Source organism: Prionailurus bengalensis, chromosome C1, assembly GCF_016509475.1.
Source record: "Prionailurus bengalensis isolate Pbe53 chromosome C1, Fcat_Pben_1.1_paternal_pri, whole genome shotgun sequence".
NCBI lineage: Eukaryota > Metazoa > Chordata > Mammalia > Carnivora > Felidae > Prionailurus > Prionailurus bengalensis.
Window position 1 is genome coordinate 210,696,509 of NC_057345.1, and position 18,144 is coordinate 210,714,652.

Sequence of the window (18,144 nt, forward strand, 5' to 3'; positions counted from 1 at the left end):
AAAGGCCAGAAAGTGAGGTACTTATGTGAACTATCAGCATCTGCTTTTTCATCTTAGCCACCAATTAAACTTTTCGAACACAGGGTGAGTCCAACGAAACCTGGCCATAGGCCAGACGTGGCTTAAGAGCAGGCCGGTTCCAACCTTGAGGAAGAAAAGGTGTCAGCGGAGACAGAGGAAAGAGCCAAGCTGCTAGTGGAGTGCCGGCATGGGACGTGGGAGCTGCGGGGTCCCTCACGGTGGCACCTCACCCACCCGCTGGGACTGAGGCCAGGCTGCGTGGCTTTGGAGACTGGAGAGTTTTACCAGCTATTGTGCACTCCCGAAATTCACATGGTGAATCTCAGACCCCAGAACCTTGGAATGTGACTATATTTGGAGATAGCACCTTTAAAGAGGTAAGTTCAATAACCTCATTAGGGTGGGCCCTGATCCAATCTGACTGGTGTTCTTAAAAGAAGAAGAGATTTGATTACAGAAGAAAGACCGCACGAGGACACAGCAAGAAGGCAGCCATCTACAAGCCAAAGAGAGAGGCCACGGTAGAAACCAAAGCAAACCTGCCGGCACCTTGATCTTGGACTTCCAGCCTCCAGAACTGTGAGAAAATAAATTTCCATTGTTTAATGCCCCAGAATGTGGTATTCTGTTAGGGCAGCCTTAGCTCACTAACATAGGGATTAGCAACCAACCTCCTCCTGGCTTTTAATGAACTGAGGATTTCCTCTGCACAGGTAGATAAGGAGGGAGTAGATATTATAAAGGGGATATGAAAGGTATAGCCAATTCATTCATGAATCTTGATGATCAAAGGAAAAACAGAAACAGCATGTCAACAAGTACCTCTGTTCACTAACCCACTCACATACATATCTCATTTCTATAGTGCATGAAAACAAACCCAAGCTTACCTATCTGCTGAAGCAGCCTCTCAGGGAGAGATCCGGCCCTCCCTGCTTCCTGAATACTGCTTTGTTGGCCTTGAGCTTGTTCCAACTGCCTCATTCTCTTCCTTCTCTGCTTTCAGTACCTCCTGGATTCGGTGCTCTTACGAACTCTTCTCCTGGCATTTGGCCCTCAGTTGTCCTACCCTGATTTCCCAGGACTGCCAACTCCCCTTATCTTGGGTGAGGACATCTTGGCAAGTCTCTGGATCCAGCCCCAAAGCCAGTTCTTGGTTAAACCAGTCCAGGTAACCTTCCCCCAAATAAAGTGGGAAGGTTCAGAAACCTGGAGGGGAGCCTTCAAAGGAAGAGTGTGAGTGTGTGTGTGTGTGTGTGTGTGTGTGCATGTGTGTATGTTGGAGGTGCATATGTAGCATCACTAGGAACTCCAGGTATGTTTGAAGACTCATCTTTAGAGGACAAGCTGAATCTGAGTAGGGAATGGGCCAGGGGAGACCAACGTCAACACTCTTGACCTTAATGAGCCCCCATGTGAAAGAAAACAAGATGGAAGGCTTAGCTCTGCCTCTTCAGGGCTCAAGCTTCCCAATGGAATCCAATGTGATTTACTATGAGTAAGCTGATTTTCAGAGGGTCGGGACCTAACTGGAGTCTCACAGGAGAACTGGAAAGAGGGTCTGCATGCTCTACAGGGATGTGTCCAAGTCTAGACTGGGCAAGGAATTCAGCACAGCCAGAGGGAGGCAGGGAAGATCTCTGCTAACCAGGGTCAAAGGTCAGGTTATCCAAAAGTCTATGACAACTGGCAATTAACAACTGTGCTTTAGCCTCTGTGATGAAAGGCCAAAAATGTTTCCATTCCTGCCCTGGCCCCTTCTCCCTACACCCCCTGGGTCATGCTTTATCAAAGCTTCAAATACTATTGCCTTTATTACGTTAGAAAACAATCACAAGTGCATTTACCAAGCACCCCCAAGTAAGCACACGACTGAAAAAGAATTGCAAAAGAAGATCTTTATTAGGATACGAATACTTTCCCTTTAAACTTCAAAGTTATCCTAAATATAGCTTTCCTTACTGCCTGCATTTCAAATTCCAAATTATACGTCTTCGGTCCACTTAAAAAGAGAAGTATTCTACTCTGAATCAGAGCAAGTAAACAGCAGAGCAAAGCAGCTTGGAGACTCCTAAGTCCAGCTTCAGGAGAAGTTTTAAAACTTTCCTATTTTAATACAACACAGCTGGAACTGGGGATCTCAAAAGTCAATTTTCAGCTTTATTGCTCAGCAAGTTACAATTATATAGATAACCAAGTATTACGTAGCCATTTGGTAAATATCGTGATCTCTGCTATGTTTTACTTCTGCCCTATCTTCTACAAGGGCACCGAGCTCTAATAAACCCAGAACACGGACTGACTATTGTTAAATAATTAAATTAGAAAATGCCATTTGCCTTTTTAAGGCACTCTTTTTTCAAGATGTTTTTAAAATAATACATGTGTCAAAACTGTTGAAACTGCAAGAAACCTCATGGCACGCAGCTTTTGAGGAACTGTGTCTACTATAGAAAATAAGGTAATGCACTTAAAAGATTAAAGTAGTAAGATCACCATGACAGCTTACACTTGTCCGGGCTCTCCACTTTCCTTCCTTAAATCCGATCATCTGCCTTTGTAAAAAGAACCATAAAATAACATCCGTGTCTGAGTATCAGTGAGAAGATTTATCCATTCCTTGGGCATAATCCCCACTCTTCCAATTGAGTTAGCATCTGGCAAACGGGCTGGAGGGATTTGGTGCAAGGACACATCCCCAGGCAAGGTTTCTTGATTCTCAATTGCTATGACCCCCAAATGACTCAGGGTCACCGCTCCATCCCTCACAGCGAGCCTCTCAGGGTCAGGCGCGCGTGGTCCCATCTCCAAAGCAAACGCAAGTTTTTTTTTTTTTTTTGTATTTATTCCTGCATTTCATTTATCCCCACCAAGCAAATAGCAAGTCTATTGCCCAAAGGCTCTTTGTTCTATTCAGGGTAAGAAAAACTTTTCTGAAATTTTAAAGACATTTTTCCGTGCCCTCTAAGAAATGGGCCATTGCAGAGAAGGATGCCTGTTTGTACCTCTGTCTGTCTGTTTTGATCTCAATGTGTTTAATCAGTACAACATGTTAGAACTTCTATTAGACCTAGTTCTAATCTAAACATAGCTATTTAGAAAACTTGCACATGGGCAGCAAAGCAAGAACAGGTTTGTCAAAGTACAGGGTGTGGAAAGGATTTCTGCTCCCGGTGGGGCTTTGGGCCCAACAACATCAGCACATTTCTTGCCCAGCAAACCTCCCCTCACCCTTTATTGAGAGCAAGGATTTGGATGAGTTAGGTCGGTTCCCGCAGGTACAGTCACTTGTCTTGTCTAGAACCTCAAAAGCAAAACTATCTGTGATGTAAACATTTTTCAGACAAGGCAGGTCTGCCTTTTTTTTTTTTTTTAAAAACTCAGAAGTCATGCTTTTTTTTTTTTTTTAACTCAGAAGCCTTAACTCAGTAAGGCTTTCTCACTGTGTTTGATGCTTTATGACATGCGCCCTCAAGAGCAAAACCTCTTTTCTGAAAAGGCTGATGATGATATTCACAAGAGGTGTGGTTTCTGAACGTGCGCCTTTTGCAGTTGAAATGTTTTTCCTTTCTTTTCCATCACAACACGTCCAGGGCCCAAACTGAAACAAAGGAAAGACTCCTGCAAATCTTCCTTGCAAAAAGCTCACGGGGGCCCAAAAGCTCCCAGTGTTTTAAATACTTCCATATAGTTAAAAATCCATTTAATTTTGTTTTGGTCTACTTGTTAACAGATTACTAACACTAGTCAGAAACTAGTTTCCTGGAGCCTCCTAATATTTGATGATTCTAGGAAATTTTTTTTCTGATTTTTATCACTCTTCTTGGAAGCTGTAAAGAAAAAACATCCTTGTGGTGTTCAAGACGCATTGGTCTCTTAGGTACAGAATTTGTCCGCTGAAACCAAGCAGAAATACACAGGAGTTGTTTATTTGGAGGCAATTTCATCTAGAAATTACGAGAATGGGCTTAGGAAATCATCAGACCTAAGACCTTTGTCATTTTTGCATAAGCTTGGATCTAAACCACAGTTGTCCCGTTTGGAAAATAGTAATCAAAAATAGTGCCTGATTCTTACTGTATTGGGAGGGTTTGTTAAGATAATCCACAGGAATAAAGCACTTAGCTCAGTGCCTGTCACACAGTACACTTTGTCGATAATTTTAGCTCATCGTTATTAGCAACTAAAACTCCAGACAGTTACCATGTGGGTTGTTTTTATAATTATCCCATATCTGGGAGGTTGACTTTCATAAAACTGATATTAAAAGGATGCTAATAACAATGGCACGTTACTCAGACACCAAATTAAAATCCTCGAGCAGGGAGACTTAAGGCATGCACAAAAACAACAAAAACAAACAAAAAAAAACATTGTAGAAAAATTGTAAACAGCTGGAGAGATTGATTTCAAAGTAAGCAGTATGTTAACGGTGACACTGGACAGAAAACTATTATTCAGAAGAAATGAGATAATGTGCAAAAAAAAAAAAAAGCTTGGTAAAAAAACACATCTCAAAATATGCTTTATGAGTTACTTACAAACCATGGTTACATGCCTGGTTTTCTCCAAAAGTGAAATGTTCAATTACTGACATGCAGTACATGGTCAAGGACCTGGCCACTAAAACCATAGAGGTTTTGTAAGAATGAGATGTGGCATTATAGCACAGACGTAAGAATGGTCTTTTTAAATGCGCTCTAGCACATTCTATATCCTGGAAGAACGCACAAAAGAACAAAGGGCAGGCCGAGGGGCCAAAATTAAAACTTAGGAAATCCAAACCGGTACAATAGCATTCCCCCATCGCTTCAAAACTGTGGTCATCTGTTAAATACCTCAATCCACCTAATTTTCCCGCTAGGATGAAGCAGAAGCCGGCTGTTTGATTCCACAGTCATGTTCAACGTGGACGTATGAGACCGTGGAGAATTGCTTCCATACCATGAACACCACAGAGGCGGTTGGAACAAATTTATTCCTTCACTGCTGTAGCTGGGGACAGATTGACGGAGCAAACAGGAATGTCAGAAATGGAACAGATCTGAATAACGATTTCGTCCCAGACCTCCTTGGCTCTTCTCTCTTCCCCTCACTTTTTTAAAAATTGTTTTTAATGTTTATTTATTTTTGAGGGGGGTGGGGAGGGAGGGGCAGAGAGAGAAGAAGACAGAGAAGCCCAAGCAATCAGGGCGCTGTCAGCACAAAGCCCAGCATGGGCTCAAACCCACGAACCGCAAGATCATGACCAGAGCAGAAGTCAGAAACTCAACTGACTGAGCCACCCAGACACCCCTCTTCCTACTCACTCTTTCGGGACAAAACCTTTTATACAGGAAAGCATAGCCTTGGAATCATCAATGTGACCAAAGTGAGGGTAAAAACGATGTCTACTTGCAAGAACCCCTAAAAGGAAACATTGTCACCACCCTCCTAGATCCTAAGAAAAATTGAAGTCCAGGTAATAGAAAAGTGACAGGATTAGAACTACCTTGGGGAGCCTGAGTGGCTCAGTTGGTTAAGGATACAGCTTTTGATATCTGCTCAGGTCATGATCTCTCACAGTTCATGAGATTGAGCCACATGTCGGGCTCTGTGCTGACCACAGGAACCCTGCTTGGGATTCTCTCTCTCTCTCCCTGTCTCTGCCCCTCCTCCCCTGCTCGCTCGCTCTCTCTAAAAATAAATAAACAAAACTTAAAATAAAAAAAAGAGCTATCTTTAATTGCACAGCCCATTATTGCTATAATAAGTGCGGAATTATCTAACTATAATTTGTTTTTATTTTTAAACAGCCGCTTTTCTTTAAAGTTACACTTTGTTCAACGAGGAATGCAAGTTCATTAAGCAAAATCTTGTAAACCAGAGAAATATAGAAAGAAATCACCACTATATAAATACAATGTAATATTAGTCAGCCGTAAAAAAGAATGAATGAAGTCTTAACATTTGCGACCACATGGATGGACCTCCAGGGTATTCTGCTAAGTGAAATCAGTCAGAGAAAAGCAAATACTATGTGCTCTTATTTATATATGAAATCTAAAAACGTAATGCAATAAAACAAAACAAAAACAAAAAACAAGCTCATAGATTCAGAGAACATTTTGGTTGTCAGAAGTCAGGGAGTAGGGGAGAGAAATGGATGAAAGGGGTCAAAGGCATAAACTTCCAGTTATAAAATAAATAAGTCATGGAGATGTAATCTCCAATATGATGAGTACAGTAAATAATACTGTATTGCAGATTTAGAAGTTGCTAAGAGAGGAAATCTTAAAGTGCTCATCACACTAAAAAAAAAAATGTTGCACAACATGCAGAAAATTTTTGTACTGTGTAGGGTGATGAAAGTTAACTAAATTTATTGTGGTGATCACTTTGCAATGATTACAAATATCCAATCACCACACTGTATACCTGAAATTTATTTAATGCTGTGTGTCAATTATATTTCAAAGGAAGATAAAATTTTAATTAAAATTTTAAAAAAGAGAGAAGATATTTGCAAATAACATATCAGATAAAGGGTTAGTGTCCAAAACCAGTAAAGAATTTACCAAACTCAACACCCAAAAAACAAATAATCCAGTGAAGAAATGGGCAAAAGACATGAATAGACACTTCTCCAAAGAAGACATCCAGGTGGCCAACCGACACATGAAAAAATGCTCAACTTCACTCATCATCAGGGAAATACAAATCAAAACCACAACGAGATGTCACCTCACACCTGTCAGAATGGCTAACATTAACAACTCCGGCAACAACAGATGTTGGCGAGGATGCAGAGAAAGAGGATCTCTTTTGCACTGTTGGTGGCAATGCAAGCTGGTGCAGCCACTCTGGAAAACAGTATGGAGGTTCCTCAAAAAACTAAAAATAGAACTACCCTCCGACCCAGCAATTGCACTACTAGGTATTTATCCAGGGGATACAATTTGTGCAATTTCGATGGGACACATGCACCCCCCTGTTGATAGCAGCACTATCAACAATAGCCAAAGTATGGAAAGAGCCCAAATGTCCATCGATAGATGAATAGATCAAGAAGATGTGGTATATACATACAATGGAGTATTACTTGGCAATCAAAAAGAATGAAATCTTGCTATTTGCAACTACGTGGATGGAACGGGAGGGTATTATGCTAAGTGAAACTAGTCAGTCAGAGAAAGACAAAAATCATATGACTTCACTCCTCTGAGGACTTTAAGAGACCAAACAGATGAACATAAGGGAAGGGAAACAAAAATAATATAAAAACAGGGAGGGGGGCAAAACAGAAGAGACTCATAAATATGGAGAACAAACTGAGGGTTACACGAGGGGTTGTGGGGGGGGGATGGGCTAAATGGGGGAGGGGCACTAAGGAATCCACTCCTGAAATCATTGTTGCACTAGATGCTAACTAATTTGGATGTAATTTATAAAAAAAAATTTTTTTAATAAAAAATAAATAAATAGATAAAAAGAAACCAGTGCAAAGAAAACACAAATATATTTGTATGTATTCCCTGTTTCACTATCACTGTACATATATATTTCTGAGATTGGTGGTAAATTTAATCTAAAAAATAAAATGAGCTTTCTCAGATGAACTTGTGGCTAGTTGTATTCCCATAACAATGAGCAACAATTTATAGTGAAAGAATTTGCTTGTAGCCTACCCCCCAGATAACATTGCAGACAGAGGCAACAATTCCTTCAAATTCTTGTAGCTTTCTTATTGTGGCCAGTTTAAACACATTTGCTGGAATGACAGTTTGCCCCAGGACTTGAGAAGTAAATTGTATTTGTGCCCAACTCTTGTGCCACTGGGTCCTGGAGCAGTCACCTTGTAACTTGGCTTAACTCTTCTCAACTTTCATACATTAAAGGATCATTTTCTTTTTCAGAAAAAAAAAATCAGATGGTTGGCATATTTCTAGTGTATGTGTAAATGTCTTTTTTTTTATATTAACAGATATGTTAAAACTTGGCTAAATGGTCATGTAACAACTTTTTCCTTCAAATTCTGAAGACACAGCTCTATTATATCCAAGGAAAAGTCTGGTTAAGACCAGTATAGCTTTGTTCTTTTGTTTTTCACCTATTTTTTTCTGCACGAATGCTTATAGTCTCTTTTTTTTCTGTCCCTGTAATTCAAATGTTACAAAGCTCTCCCTTCATTTAATTTACTTTGAACAGAGTGAGCCCTTTTGATCTGAGCTTGTTCACTCTTTTTCAACTCAGGAAACTTTTATTTAATTATATCTTTGAATAATTGCTTCTGTTCTACTTGTTATTTACTTTTCTCCTAGAACACCTATAATTCTCAGGTTGGCTCTCCATTCTGTATCCTTTATGCATATCATTTTCTGTCATTGTTCCCAACCCTTGTCTTTTCCTCCATATCCTGGTACAATTTCTCTCTCTTCTTTGTTCTGATTGTTTAGAACACCTCTTCTATTCTTTGCTGCTTTAATTCTGTTAGTGAATCTTTATTTTTTCTGCAATATATTTCTAATTTACCCAACAATTTCATCTAATATGGATTCCTGTTCCTATTTTGTGGTGCCCATGTCTTTTTGTTTTTTAATCTCATAGATGACGCCAGTTTTCTACATTTTTTTTTCTTATTCCTATAGTAAATCTTTTTCAGGGGTGTGCTCTTCCTTTGTGTCTTCCGAATGATGTTCCATTTCTCTTGCTCTAATGTGTGTGTGTGTGTGTGTGTGTGTGTGTGTGTATCTTGTGTTATATATACATTATATATATCTTGTGTTATAAATATATATATATATATCTTGTGTTATATATATTATATATATGTCTTGTGTTATAAATATATTATATATATATATCTTGTGTTTCATATATCTTATACATATCTTGTGTTATAAATATATATATATAAAAACACAACAAGATATATGTGTGTACATATATAGTTTTTATATATAGTATATATTTTATATATAGTTTTTATATAAATATATATTTATATATAAATATATAGAAACTATATATAGATATATAGAGATAGATATATAAAACTAGGCTTATATAAACATAAGTGTGTGTGTGTGTGTGTGTGTGTGTGTGTGTGTTTCTGTTTAAATAAGAGATCTGTCCAGACCCAGCATCCAAAAGGCAGGATGTATGCATTAACTTTGGATCTGTTCTTTGCCCAATTGGGTTCTGGTCAAATTTCTCTCTCCTTTCTCAGATCTCCATGTGGACGGCAGATGGATGCATACAGAGCTCCTAGGAGAATTTCCCTTCACTAGCACACATAACTCTAATGAATGAGAAGGGATCTACTCAAGCCCATTGTTTGGCTCTCTGGCTTTGAACAAAGGTAAGTAAGAAAATACAATACACCCTGGATGCCCTCTGTGTCTGCTTGCATCTACCATTATCCCCTCCACCCCTCCCCTGCCTCATCCCCCTTCTCCCTTTCAGTGAGTCGCTTTCTGGGAATGTCAGTCTGGAAGTAGAAAGAGAAGAAGGACTGGGGTGCCCTGTGACACCCGGGAAGCTGTCGTATTTTCCGGTCGATAAAGACTTTAGTTCTACGTTCCTGGCAGAGGGTGGAAAATGGTTAAAAGGGTGTCATGTCCACTTTCAGGACCACTGAATGTATTGTTCAGATTCATTCCACCAGTCAACAAAGCTTAGTTGTGACTGTTCCAGCTGCCGGCCATAGGCAAATGGTTTGGTTTGACGTTTGGGTCCCAGTATAAATGATTACCTTTTTCTGTAAAACAGTTTGTGTGGGGAGGGGGTGGCACTAACCAGCTGTTATTCTTAAGTTGGAAGTTCTGAAGTGGATACTAAGGAAGGGGTTTTTCCTCTACCCTCATTACGTTATTATTGGTGACAAAGTAGACGTGGCAATATATTAGCCAGAACCATGAGATACTCGCATTCCTTTTCTGACAGTGTTATGCAGAAGGATGAAAGTTCAGACACCTGAGCTCTTCTAGGAGCACATGGAGCTGCAGTGAATAAGATGAGGCTTCAGGGCACCTGCGTGGCTCAGTCGGTTGGGCTTCGGACGTCGGCTCAGGTCATGATCTTGCAGTCCGTGAGTTCGAGCCCCGCGTCAGGCTCTGTGCTGACAGATCGAAGCCTGGAACCTGCCTCAGATTCTGTGTCTCCTTCTCTCCCTTCTCTCTCCCTTGCTCATGCTCTGTCTCTCAAAAATAAATAAACATTAAAAAAAAATTTTTTTAAGAAAAAAGATGTGGCTTCTACAACAGCCTGCAGCAACTCAGTATGACTATGTTGGAAGGAGCAAAGGGAGCTCAGGGACAGTTCTCACACAGGCCCAGGGTGATACAGATTCTTTTCAGAAGAAAATTTAAAAAAAAAACAACTCTTTTTTTAAATTTCTAAGATGAATCTTTAAAAACCAGTCTCTAAGATTAAAAAAAAAAACAGAAATTAAGATAAAAAAATTCAACCTGGGGCGCCTGGGTGGCGCAGTCGGTTAAGCGTCCGACTTCAGCCAGGTCACGATCTCGCGGTCCGGGAGTTCGAGCCCCGCGTCAGGCTCTGGGCTGATGGCTCGGAGCCTGGAGCCTCTTTCCGATTCTGTGTCTCCCTCTCTCTCTGCCCCTCCCCCATTCATTCTCTGTCTCTCTCTGTCCCAAAAATAAATAAACGTTGAAAAAAAAATTAAAAAAAAAATTCAATCTAATACTACAAAATAAGACATTCACTTGAGAAGCAAAATCATGTAACTTGGAAATTACATTAAATAAGGACCAACTGACATTGAATGTCTAGTATATGACTGGCTATGACAGTTAACAATTCCCTTTAGGAAAGACTCTAGGATTCTTCAGTTCTGTGTGTATATTAAAGTAAATAGGTCAGTTAGGAAGAATGGTTGCTAGAGGTTATGCCTTATGATTTAGCAAGTTTATACAACTGCTAAGTACAAGCAGTAGTATGATTTTCGATAGTTCAAGAAGGTATTTCTAGATGAAAGAAAGGCCCCAACCATTTCAAATAGGCACTGAAACATTGGGAAAGGAGCTAGTTTCTGTGGAAATTGAAACTGGAGGTGAACACACACTCACGGACACGCCCACATCCACGGACGTGGGCACACGCGCACACCTAGAGAGGAAGCTCCTTCTCCAAGTGACGCTTTGGTCCTAGAGGCCCTCCCACCTAGGCAGCTGTGGATTTGGCTTCCTTGCCTCATTTAATTTTTATTTCCAGTATAAGCAAAGCTAAGCATAAGCTGTAATTAAGAGAATATTCAGGAACTGAGGAGACAAGATAAAAATTGAAAATTAATTAAGATTAAGTGAAATTAGTTTCACTTAATAGACACACACACTAGCCTAGCGACAGTGAGCTTATTAGTTCTATTGATGTGAATTCATAAGAGCTTAAAAGGTCTATATTAAGATTCTGTCTTTGAAAATGTTTTTCATTATCAATCCGACTGCTTGATGAAACATCATATGGGAAACTCATGCTCTTATTGACTTAAGAGTCTTCCAACACCCTTGTCATCTCCCCACAGGCAAAATGGAGTGGTCCCACAGCAAGGTGAACCACCACACGTGCGTAAAATGCCACAGTAAACACTGAGTCATCCACCTGTTCATTCCCAAAGGACATGGGACAATTTCTAAATGGTTAAAGTATAAGGTCCTTGTGAAACTTTTAAACTTTAATGACTCAGGCTTCAAATGTAATAGGAACAAGCTGTAATCTTCCTCATACTGAACGATCGATTCTTTTCTCAAGGCTGAAATGCATGCATATTCTGTAGGGCATTCGAGTACAGTGTCCATTTTCATCTAAAATAAGCACTTTTGTTCTTTACAAGATGTGGAATAAAAAATCTGTGTGTGCACCAGAGTGCTGTAATCATCCCATAGTCTAATAAATTGGTTTTTAAGTGTCTGCTCACTATTCATGTTCAAAAATGTGTGGAAATTCTATGAAGACTTCACATTCATTGACACACACAAAAGCAAGAATATCTTCCAGAAATAAAGAAACAAATTTTAAAAACAACAACAAAGAAGCAGCCTCCTTTCTTTATAAATCAGTTCCTTCAAAAGGAGAAGCAGGTTTGTCAGCTTATATTTCAACTGTAAGTCATTTTTTACAGTGATTTCAACTATCAATCACTTTTCTTTATGTCTAGTCCATAGCAGGTGTCTAAAAAGCAATCTTTTGATGAGCGATATTGTGTTTTGAGCACCCACTTGATTTTGAAACATTTGGAATTAACATTAGACAAGAGTTTCTCAACAGCAGCGTATTCACATTTTGAGCTGGAAAGTTCTTGGGTGTCCGGGGTTGACCTTTGAATTGTAGGATATTTAGCAGCAAGCCTGGTCTCTGCTCACGGATGCCTGTAGAATTCTCCTTACACTCATTTCTGATCACCAAAAATGCCTACAGTCGTGGTCAAATGTCCCTTGTGATGTCAGGTAGGGAGGGGTGGGGAAAATAGCCCCTGGTTGAGAACGACTGTTCTATGGCCCTTGCTAAACTTTGCTTGCTCTGGAAGTGAGCAGAACTCTTTCTTCTTGGTCGGAGGAAATGAACATATTTGAATGTCTGAGGGTGTGGTTCTCCCTTGCACAAAGGTGTTGTTGGGATTGACTGCATTCTTGTCTTTGCAATTTGTCAATCTCAACTAATATGTGGCTCTCATGCCTGGAAATACCATCCTGTTCATGTTGGGGAAGAGGGCAATCACTGTTTTCAGCTAATGAGTTTTGTTTAACTATACATAAGACCCGCCCCTCCCTCCCTAGGAGGAAAAACAAGTTCGACATCACTAGAACCAAAAGTATATCTTCTAACTTGCATTCTTACATATAATCTTTATTTCCTTTCCCTATTGACTGTTCTTATTGGGAAATAATATGTAACTTTTTTTTTCCGCTTTGGCGATTGCCGGAAGGAAGCTTTGGGCTATTAGTCCTACCTTGGGGTCTCTTCCCATTGCTCAACACCCAATCCCTCTCCAGCTATGTCTTCTATTTAGGTCATTAATTCCCTGTAGCTCTCTCTGACACTGCACACCCCAGCCCTGCCTCCAACAACAAAACATACTCATTCAGGTAGCACCTGGCAAATCGTATGCCCTGTTCTCTACCTTCCTGTCTACAACAGCTCTGTAGCAGAAGGCAGAAAAGAAGCCGGCCATTTCAAGAAGATCGGTAGATGGCAAAAGAGTAAGAAAATTTGCTTATTATACACCAGGTAATTGTGCTTTCACAGTGCCCAAAGGAGAAATTGGAGTTTCCGTCCCTCGGAGGAAATATTTGCAGACCTTCAAGAGTTTACCAAGCCAAAAAAGAGCTAAAGAGCTATTTGCAAAGCATCGGGTGTGGAGGATAGTTTTTATAAGAGGACACACAAAGAATAAAATCATATCTGCTCTCATTATGAATGTGGCCTGGAACAGAATCTGAAATGGAATCACGTGGGTAAATGATACTTGTTTGCGTGCACTTAAGAGAACGCCCTCTGGGCTGAAGGTAAGGGAAGATCTAGTCACCTGGAGACCATTCTGGTTCTAGCTGACACCAAGAAGATGAATGCACACTGGGGAAGGGCAAGCCCTCGGCTGTTCTCCAGCTAGTGCCTCTGTCCCTGATCCAGTTCTTCCAAGATCCAGCATGTTCTAAGAAAGCCAGCATGGCTCCAAGGTCAGTCTGTTGCTGCATTTACCCCGGTTAGTAGTAAGAATCTCATTTGCCGAGAGTCACTCGAAACCACGCCCGAACCTTCAACCTATGCACATCTCCAGGCTGAGGATTAGGCTGTGAGTAGGCTCTTCAGGGGATTTGAAACAAGACCAAAAATAAAGAATTAGAAGCAAACGTTCCCCCACAAAGCCCTAGTAGAGCAATCAATCTTTAGAGCATAAGTTCTCAGTATTTCAAAGTCAGTCAGTTACAGAAGTGGGTATTCGAGGCCCAAGAAAGGGACCTGCTGGACAATCTCTCTCCTTTCTACACAGGCCTCCCAAATACAAAATGCTTCCACTCTTCCTGGTGGCAACTGGTTTCCACAAGCAACAAGTTAAGATCGACTGCTGCTGTACGGTTGTAGTAGCCATGACCTTCAAGCCCAAATTCATATCTATAAGAAAGAAACCTTTATTTTTACAATAAACTCATGTTTTATTTTTTTTAATATAATTTATTGTCAAGTTAACTGATATACAGTGTATACAGTGTGCTCTTGGTTTTAGGGGTAGATTCCCGTGATTCATCGCTTACATAGAGCACCCAGTGCTCATCCCAACAAGTGCCCTCCTCAGTGCCCATCACCCTTTTTCTCCTCTCCCCCAACCCCCTGTCAACCCCCAGTTTGTTCTCTATATTTAAGAGGCTCTTATGGTTTTCCTCCTTCTCTGTTTGAAACTATTTTTTCCCCTTCCCTTCCCCATGGTCTTCAGTTAAGTTCCTCAAGTTCCACATATGAGTGAAAACATGAGATCTGTTTTTCTCTGATTGATTCATTTCACTTAACACAATACCCTCCAGTTCCGTCCACGTTGTTGCAAATGGCAGGATTTCATTCTTTCTCATTGCCAAGTAGTATTCCATTGTGTATACAAACCACAATTTCTTTATCCATTTGTCAGTTGATGGACATTTGGGCTCTTTCCATAATTTGGCTATTTGTTGAAAGCCCTGCTATAAACATTGGCATACATGTGCCCCTATGAATCAGCACTCCTGTATCCTTTGGATAAATTCCTAGTAGTGCTTTTGCTGGGTCATAGGGTAGTTCTATTTTTAATTTTTTGAGGAAACTCCACACTGTTTTCCAGAGCAGCTGCACCAGTTTGCATTCTCACCAACAATGCAAGAGGGTTCCCATTTCTTCACATCCTCGCCATCATCTGTTGTTTCCTGAGTTGTTCATTTTAGCCACTCTGACCAGTGTGAGGTGGTATCTCAATGTGGTTTTGATTTGTATTTCCCTGATGATGAGTTAGAGGCAACAACCTCTTTGACCTCAGCTGCAGCAACTTCTTACTTGACACATCTCCAAAGACAAAGGAAATAAAAGCGAAAATGAACTAACTGGGACTTCGTCAAGATAAAAAGCTTCTGCACTGCCAAGGAAACAATCAAAAAAACTCACATTTACATTTGGAATGTCCATTTCCTTGGGCAAAGATAAGGAAGAGAGAAACACAATCTCACGAAATTCAGAGTTGTCCCCAGAGATAGCCCTTTGGTCCCACAGGCATGCAAAGATCAAGACTTAGAAGCACAGACACACCAACTGTCCGTGTCCATGAGATGTTTTCAGGGTCTCAGCTCTTCAATGGTGGATCTGCAGAGCTCCTGTGGTCTGTCTTCCTCTTGGCCTAAGACATCCCCAGTTCCATATCCAAGTGCCTCATGAACACACAGGAAATCTATGACTAGGAGTGAAGAAACACTGCATAGTGATTTCTGACCCATGTGTCCAAACACTTCTGCTCAGAGTACCCCTGCCATGAAGAGTGTCTTATAAACTGAGCAAATTGTCATATCTAACAGCTGTGCCCAGGAAGCAAAGAGTAGGTCTCCTCAACTCTCAAGTGAGCTCATACACCTGAGGTTTCAGTGGTGTGTTCTCTCCTCTTTGCCCAAGCTAGATCTGGGCCAAGAACCTACCGGAATCAAAAGTTTCTTTTTCAAATTTGATTTTCACCTCATGCCAAGCCCATGGAATCTTTATCTTCGAAGGGAAAGATACGTAGAGAAAGAGGTTGCTGTCTCTTACTTCATCAGTGTTGTATGGGCACACCTTCATTTTTAAAGCTTACAAAACAAGCCAAGAATTTGGTTCCTTTGTTCTACTATAACAATTCTTATGAGGCATCTCTTGATATTTGTTGGTTAAGCTAATATCCCAAACTGTCTTCCTACTGCATAATCAAATGGCAAGAGTGCCTACCTTTAAGGGTGGGTTAGTTCGAACAAAGAGTGTGGCCATCTATCCTGTTTTTACTTGCATTACAGACTTTCCCATTTAAGGCTGCTGAGTCTTCCTACAATTCAGATGAATATCACACATGTACTTTTTTTCAGCCTCTTTATAAGCCCACATGCTGACGGTCTTGTATTCATAAGTGCTCCTGATAATTAAGTTGACTATTCTTAATTACCTGGATCTTCCAATAGTGGCTAGGTTACCATGCTCTCAGAAAAGATTCTAGGTTTCTGCCATCTCCTTGATTACAGGGCAATAAAGCCATTAAGGCTCAAGATATATTATTTTCAATAAATAAGAGGACAATTTGCTAACAATACTCAACCATATGTGCAAGTGGTAGAAACAAATACAATAGGCTCATTTTTTGAATGCACAATTTCTTTGGAATCGCTGATGAATAGTATATGATTCTGCTGGAGACATCATAAAATACCATAGACTGGGGGGCCTGAACAACAGATATTTATCTCCCACAGTTCCATGGGGCTAAAAATGCAAGATCAACGTGTCAGTAGGGCTGTTTTCTTCTGGGGCCTTTCTCCTTGACATGCAGACAGCCACCTTGTCACTGTCTTCACATGGCCTTTTCTCTGTGCATGTACATCCCTGGGTCTCTTTTTATAAGGACACCAGTTCTATTAGATTAGGGCCTCATCCTTATGAGCTCATTTAACCCTAATTACCTGTTGAAAGGCCCTATATCCAAATACAGTTACATCGGGGGTCAGGGCTCCAATATATGAATTTGGGAGGAGGACACAATTCAGTCCATAGCAAATAGCATAAATCAATGACTCTAGATAATAAGTAAAACTGAAAATCTAAATAATAAAATGTTCCTTCTCCTAATATACAGCATAAGAATAAAAATCTTTAATTTTGTTTTTCCAGTCAAAAACTAATAATTGATCTCACTCCCCTTCTCCCAATATAGAATGGTGATCCACACTTGGAAAGCATGGGTCAGAGAGGAGTCAGCTGGGGGTGTGGGTGTGCCTGAAGATGATTCTCAATGTGAGTGATATGATGATATGTGTCCAAATCACCACCACATACCTCCTCCCACTTGCTGGTGGGTTCTTCCCTCTGACAAAGAGAAGCCCTGGTTCCTTTTCCCTGAGCACCATTACATTCATACATTAAAAGCTCACATTTGCGGGGCGCCTGGGTGGCGCAGTCGGTTAAGCATCCGACTTCAGCCAGGTCACGATCTCGCAGTCCGTGAGTTCGAGCCCCGTGAGTTCGAGCCCCGCGTCGGGCTCTGGGCTGATGGCTCGGAGCCTGGAGCCTCTTTCCGATTCTGTGTCTCCCTCTCTCTGCCCCTCCCCCGTTCATGCTCTGTCTCTCTTTGTCCCAAAAATAAATTTTAAAAACGTTGAAAAAAAATTAAAAAAAAAAAAGCTCACATTTGCTCCAACACCCTTATTTGTTGTGAATCCTATTTCTCGACCATGTTTGACAATTAGGAATCCCCTCAATTGTATTTTACCCATTATAAACAACAAAGTGTATAAGCAATCAGTGCAGATAGAAGTGATAGACTCCCTCTGGGAAAAAAATTCTCTTGGAAAATAACATTGTTGAATTTAAAACAATAGGATTCCTTGTCTGGCAGAATTGAACAAGTGGATCTAAAAAAAAATCGTTAGATCTCTAAGGAGGTTAAATAAATCTAAGTTGAAAAGTTATTTATTTTTTTATAAGGGCTGGCTTTCCTTTTTTTCTAGAGTCCTGGCACACTGTAGCCACAAAAAAATTAAAATAAATGTCTCTGTGAAGCAATGGACTATTGTTTTAATGTTAATGCAACTACCTACCTAAGAAGGAGTATTTATTCAATAAAGTCATTAACACGACACCTATAATTCTCTGTGTGTTTACCTTTTTTGAAATATGTGAACTGCTGTCCTTTTCTGTGGTTTCATTAGAACCAAAGACACCACACACACACACACACACACACACACACACACACATATTGGAGAAGATATTAAAGGCAAAAATTGTTTTGGTCTATATTTATATAAAGAGCATGTTAATTTACAACTTAAGTGTACAGTCAATTGCTTGGCTTTCTAGAAAATTTAATATCTACCATGAATTTTAACCCTAGGGCTAGCCAACCTCACCTTTCAAAATTAGGTACTTGGAATT